The following is a 6,727-nucleotide window of genomic DNA, read 5'->3' on the forward strand; positions in this document are numbered from 1 at the left end:
GTGTGTGTGTGTGTGTGTGTGTGTGTGTGTGTATGTATGTTTTTCTGTGTGTGTGTGTGTGTGTGTGTGTGTGTGTGTGTGTGTGTGTGTGTGTTACTGTGTGTGTGTGTGTGTGTGTTTGCATGTGTGTGTTTTTCTGTGTGTGTTAGTGTGTGGGCTGCACTATACAGTAATGAAACAATGAGGTTGAAAGTGACAGATGAGTTTTTTTTTTGCATTTTAAGCAGCTGCCCCATATACTGTAGTTGAATGGGGAAAGTTTGATTGGTTTCAAATAAACATATAGAGATTGCGAGCAGGTGTTTTGCTTGGAGGCCGATTCCCAGTGAATCAAAAGGTTCAGTATTAATAGATAAGTATCACACAGTAGAGCCATGTTTGCCCTGGGCCTTCATATATAGCTCGCTGTTTGCTTAAGCTCAGCAGCAGATGACAATCCATGCAGGCATCTATTCAATCTCTTTAACCACTTTGTATTGTGTAGTGTCTGTGTGTGTGTGTGTGTGTGTAAGAGAGAGAGAGTGTGTGTGTGCGTGCGTGCGTGCGTGTGTGTGTGTCATTATGTTAGGGTGTGTTACCACCCTGTTGTGCTCAATGATGGTCGTGGTGCGTGCGTGCGTGTGTGTATGTGTGCGTGTGTCCGTGAACACGCGTGCTGTGTGTGTGTGTGTGTGTGTGTGCTATCCGGGCCTCATCTATATTTCAAAGGAACCCTTAGCACAAAAGAGGGTTTGGCTCGCAAAAGGTCTGCACCACATTTCATGTTGAAAGCCAGAATGGAATCTGTCTACTGAACACTACGGCCGAACCCTCTTCAAGTCCTATGAAATCTCAACCACATTGAGCAATACAGTTACAGACACGCACACCCACACACACATACACACCCACACACACACACACGCACGCACGCACGCACGCAAGCTCGCACGCACACCGACACCCACACCCACACCCACACCCACACACACACACACACACCCACACACACACACACACACACACACACACACACAATATTGTCCAAACGACATTGAGAAATACGGTTTAAGAAGATGGAAGAGCAAGTATGGATTTTTAATAAGAGAACCCATAAAAATCTTCTCCGGTGTCGATGATATGTGAAGGCAGTGAAAGCCGTCTGTGAGTTACACTTCACCACTCCGTGACTGTGTAGCTGCTCAGTTTTCCGTTTATACTTAGCAAAAGAGGTGTGGATGTTTGATAGAAAATGTATCCTTTTTAGTGTTCATTTTGAAGGAATATTTTGGATAATTTGCTTATTTGCTTCCATGGGAAGAGTCGTCTACATTTTACCATGTTTGATGTCACGCATGGGAAAATGTAGGGTTAGACAGTGAGACCATAAAACACTTTTTCTGCTTTTTCTCAGGCTAGGATTAACCGATTTCAAAAATGTTTGCACATTTATACTACATAGATCTCAGAGTTCAATACACCTTCATATTTCCACTGGTGAAGTAGGTCTTTAAGAGGAGCTGGTAGGAAAATGTTGATTCACAATGCATCATTTTCGGGCATCCACAACCAATCGCCTTTTCTTATTGGCTGTTCATATCCGCTGGCTCCGCCCATCAGACCACGATATGGGGCTTCCCTCCAGACTCTACCTCCAGCCAGGCCCGGGGTCGTTATGCTAAGCTAAGCTAACAATCTGCTGACTCATTTACTGTTCAAAATGTTAAAATTATCTTCTCATAATCACTAACAAAAATGTCGAACGGTTGCCTTTATTCTGTATAAGAAAAATTATGTTTTTAAATAGAAATGTGTAAAATAAAATATCAAAGTATAAGAAAAATAGCCCTTTAACTTCAAATTCAAGATTGAGGTCCAAATAAGGACAGAGATGAATATTGACAAACTGTCAGGCTTTTATAAAATATGGACACATACACACACGCACACACACACACACACACACACGCACAGACACATGCACGCAGGCACACACAGTTTCCATTCAACCACGGTGGGGGCATCCTCACCGAGACTCCCACAGCAGCTGGTCAAACTCGGTAAAGCCTCACAGCCATCATTACATACAGGCAATCAGGCAGCTGTGTGTGTGTGTGTGTGTGTGTGTGTGTGTAAGGATGAAAGCCCATATTACTGTAAGCGCTGTTTTGTGTAATAGTTTCCTTTGTGCATTTGTGTTCAGTCGATCTGAGCTCTAAGGCGTGATGCTGCTGTAAAATATAGTGTGAATTAATTAATAAAATATGACTCCCCTATACACACGCACACACACACACACACACACACACACACACACACACACACACACACACACACACACACACACACACACACACACACACACACACACACACACACACACACACACACACACACACACACACACACACACACACACACACACACACACACACACACACACACACACACACACACACACACACACACACACACACACACACATCCCCTCTCAGCTATGCTACTTCATCAGCCTCTTGAGAATGCGTGTTCAAAGTGCTTGTTCATCAGACTACTTGGAAGAGAGCCGAGTGCCTGTTTGCGATGCCTAAAACGTTAATTAAATAAAATTTTAGCTTTTTCATCAAAGATCACAAAAAAGTGTCAAGACCTGTACTCAGTTTAACAGTCAGTTTAACAGTTATTACGAAGAAACAAGGGTGACAGGTCAAATTGTAATCAACATTTTTATCAGTGCATGTTGATAAATTCTGTGTCTTTGTGTCAAAGTATGATAGATGCGAAAAAAGTGATTTGATAGTTTGCTGCTGGCTGCGGACTTTCTGGCATGGAGCTTGTATGTACGGAGCCTGAGTCTGTTTTTAAGATGGCTGTGTTGTTTTGGTCTGTGATAGCCATGTGGTAGGATAGGGAACAAGTAGGCCTAAGTGAGTATGTTTTTGTCAATCTCAAATTCTACGATAGGGTTAAAAGTGGACGTCATCATCGTAAATCAATAGACAACCAGCAGGTTAGCTTGTCTTTGCTGAACTAACAGCACTATTTTGGGACTGTCATCTCTTCCTTCCTGCCTGTTCTAATGGCTCATATCGATCGTATCAAACAGGTTTGTGTGTCTCAGCTGCCACCACAGGTCTTCCGCACAGTTCCCATTGCTCACTAAACACTGCTATGTTTTTCTGGCAAATCGTTAGCCTCATATCATAATTGCCTAAATCATATTTACTCTACTCTACTTTTACTCTACATCTACTCTATTCTACATCTGCTCTACTCTACATCTATTTTTCGTTAGCCTAATAGCTTAATTGCCTAAGTCATATTTTAAGGGTTATAGAGTAGGGTAAAGTAGTGGTAAAGTAGATGTAGAGTAAAAGTATAGTAGAGTAAATATGATGTAGGCAATTATGCTATGAGGCTAACGAAATGGTAAAAAGCCATCGCACAAAAATCATATCAATGGCATCTATTAGGTAATAACTCATATAGGGTGTAGTACTTTATGGAATGTAAAGCCCACTGAGGCAAATGTCAATTTGTGATATTGGGCTATAGAAATAAAACTTATTTGATTTGATTCCGCACAGTTTTCAATGCGCTGCACTGCTATGTTTTCTGGCGAATGGTTAAAAGCCATCGCACAAAAATCATATCGATTGCATCTATTAGGTAAGAACTCATATTGGACAGTTCACCGTATGGCCACGTATAGGAACTCCTGTGTTATGTCAGTGAAAAACAAACCCTGGCTAACGTAGCATCTGCTGTGCTTGGCGTGTATCTTCATCACACAATGTGCTCCATCGAACTCTGGCTGCAGCCATCTGTGTTCACCGCAGGACTCCTGTAGGGCTCGGGGAAAACACCGCTTGCTTTAACATATCGGCAACCAGTTCAATGCAGAATCCTATCCGTCTCACATTAAAGGTGGAGTCAGTGATTCTGGAGAAGCCTTGTTGTCAAAATCAGTGAAAATCTCCTATCGTACTGTGTGTGCACTGAACATAAATACAGTGTTCATACACAGCCTAGAGGCTCTGTGAACGGGCATTCTGTTAGCTAAGGTGGGCCCCCTTACATACTCTTTGTTCACATGCCCGTTTACAGAGCCTAGTCTGTGTTACACTGGATTTTTTACTGTACGGATAGGTAGCGGATCATGAGGAGATATTCACTGATTTTGACAAAAGTGATTTTAACAACAAGCGTTCTCCAGAATCGCTGACTGCACCTTTAACATTAATGTTAATATTGAAATCCATCCCCCCCCCCCAAAAAAAAAAATACAACAATGTCATCCAGATTACATTTTCTCCATTTCACCCTGCACTGTGTGTGTATGCATTTCAGGGTCCCAGAGTGTAATGCACCTGCAGTGGGTGTGTGTGTGTGTGTGTGTGTGTGTGTGTGTGTGTGTGTGTGTGTGTGTGTGCATGCGTGTGTGTGTGCTTGTGTGTGTGTGCGAGTGTGAGTGTGTGTGGCGTGCATATAGGTAGGCGCTGGTGCATGCGTTTGTGCCAGTGATTAATGAACGTGGCTGAATGGCGTTAGCGGGCCATGACTGCAGCACTGAGAGGAAATCATTTCTTCTACCGGTCGTTCGTGATTTGCTGATTCAGAACTTGCGAGAATTTTTGGATTTTTTTTCTTTTTTTGCTGATTGCTAAAATCACATGAAGACGGCTGCTGCTATAATAACCCCAATCACAGCATCAAGGCAGAAAGCGGGTGGGGGTCGCCATCATAAAAAAGGCCACAAATGTATTGTGTGTGTGTGTGTGTGTGTGTGTGTGTGTGTGTTTCTGTGTGCGTGTGTGTTAGTGTGTGTGTGTGCCATTAGCTTGCTATAGTTTACGCAGGAAAAAAGGTGCTAAGGTTGTGTGTTGCAATGCACTTGTAGTAACATCTTGTGTAGCCATTTGTGGTCCTTTACATCAACAGTATTTGTGTTTAAGGTGGAGTCTGTCTGTATGCGATATTTAGAATGCTTGCCGTCAAAATCACTTTTTAGTCAAAATCAGTGAATTTCTCCTCACGATCCACCATTACCTGTCCGTACTGTGTGTGCACTGAAAAAAAAATTCTGGGGTTAATACACAGCCTAGGCTCTGTAAACGGGCATGTAGCTACCCACGGTGGGCCCCCCTTTGATAAAATACAATTATTTAACATAGCAGTTTACAGAGCCTTTGCTGTGTATTAATACTGGATTTTTTTAGAGGATTGCGGGATGGAGATACTCACTGATTTTGTCCAAATAAAGTAATCCACAACAAGCATTCTCAAGAATCGCTGACTCCACCTTTAACATATTTGAAAAGGAATAGTAATAAGTATATACTCATTTAATCCTACCCTTTACCCTTATGTGAAAACCCCCCTATAGGTTATAGGCTTAAAAAAAAAAGGCCTGGACATTTTGACTGGAGAATTATATTTCCAGAGCTCAAAGACTTCTAAATGTCAGCATTAATGAGCGTTTGCATGAGGAGGACAGCGGTTAGCCTATCATGAATAATGAAATGTCAACAGAAGAGGGATATCTTTCATATTCGGCATTAGCATGACTTTGAAATTCTCAGCACATTACGATGAGAGAGAGGGACTGGAATTGAGACTGGGAATTATACACACACAGAGCTGGTCAATTTTGTGATTTTTTTTGTGGCTAGTTTGCTTCCATAACATTAATGTCTCCTTTCGTACTAGTATAAATCAAAGGTCCAAAATGTACATTTAGGTGTTTATTGGACTAAACATTGTCTGTTTGCATCTGTATATTTCTCCTATATAACCATCTTTAACGGACATTATCTCAAAAAATTACTTACATCAACTCAACTTTCCATGATCATTCTTAGCACTATTCTGAAGGTTATTACTGAAGGATTTGTTCATATGTTGTTAATTGTCTGATTAATGATAGATTTTCTTCTTAAAAACATGCTGAAAATGCATTTTTAGGATCTGTACCTTGAATTTCTTGAAAGGATGGAGAGATGGAGAGATAGAGACACAGACAGAGAGAGAGAGAGAGAGAGAGAGAGAGAGAGAGAGAGACAGAGAGAGAGAGAGAGAGAGAGAGAGAGAGAGAGAGAGAGAGAGTCTAAACTACAGATCAGCATGGAGCAGGTGAATTGTGACCATGGATTATACACAGACCGGGCACCATTATTCATTTTCTTTCTATTCTAAAGAACTCCTCTCTCCCTGTGTTGCAGTGCAGCGCGTAGATGGGGCTATTTTCTTCTTGGCTATTCAGTGTGGAAACTCTCAGAGCATATCATTAGTTCCCTTACAAGATTTCAACCTTTAGTTTGAGACGTCGACACTCACTTACAGGAGCTGCATTGATGTAAATTAGTTTGGGGAAAAGTTTGCAGAGCAGACTTTGCATAGGCGCTTTGAAATACATTAGTGATTCTTGAGAAGTGGGACAAAACAGGGTGTTGAAAAAATACAAACCCTATGTTTAGGCAAATTAAATTACATGTGTGTATATTCTTGGGTTTTTGAGACTATTTTGAGCTAAATAAAATGTGCAACATATAAAGTGATAGAAAAACGTTTAAAGAATAAATGTGTCTTTTTCAAAACTATATATTGCAACAGGTCTTTAAGACACTGCAGGTGAATAGGGTACATTTTTTAAAAACGTATATCTATACTATATAAATTAAGAAAATACTGCGAAATTGACCCTTAAACCTTTAGAGAGAGCCAGGTTTGCTGTCTACCATTGCTTCCA

The sequence above is a fragment of the Ammodytes marinus genome, assembly GCF_949987685.1.
Source record: "Ammodytes marinus genome assembly, chromosome: 18".
Lineage (NCBI taxonomy): Eukaryota > Metazoa > Chordata > Actinopteri > Uranoscopiformes > Ammodytidae > Ammodytes > Ammodytes marinus.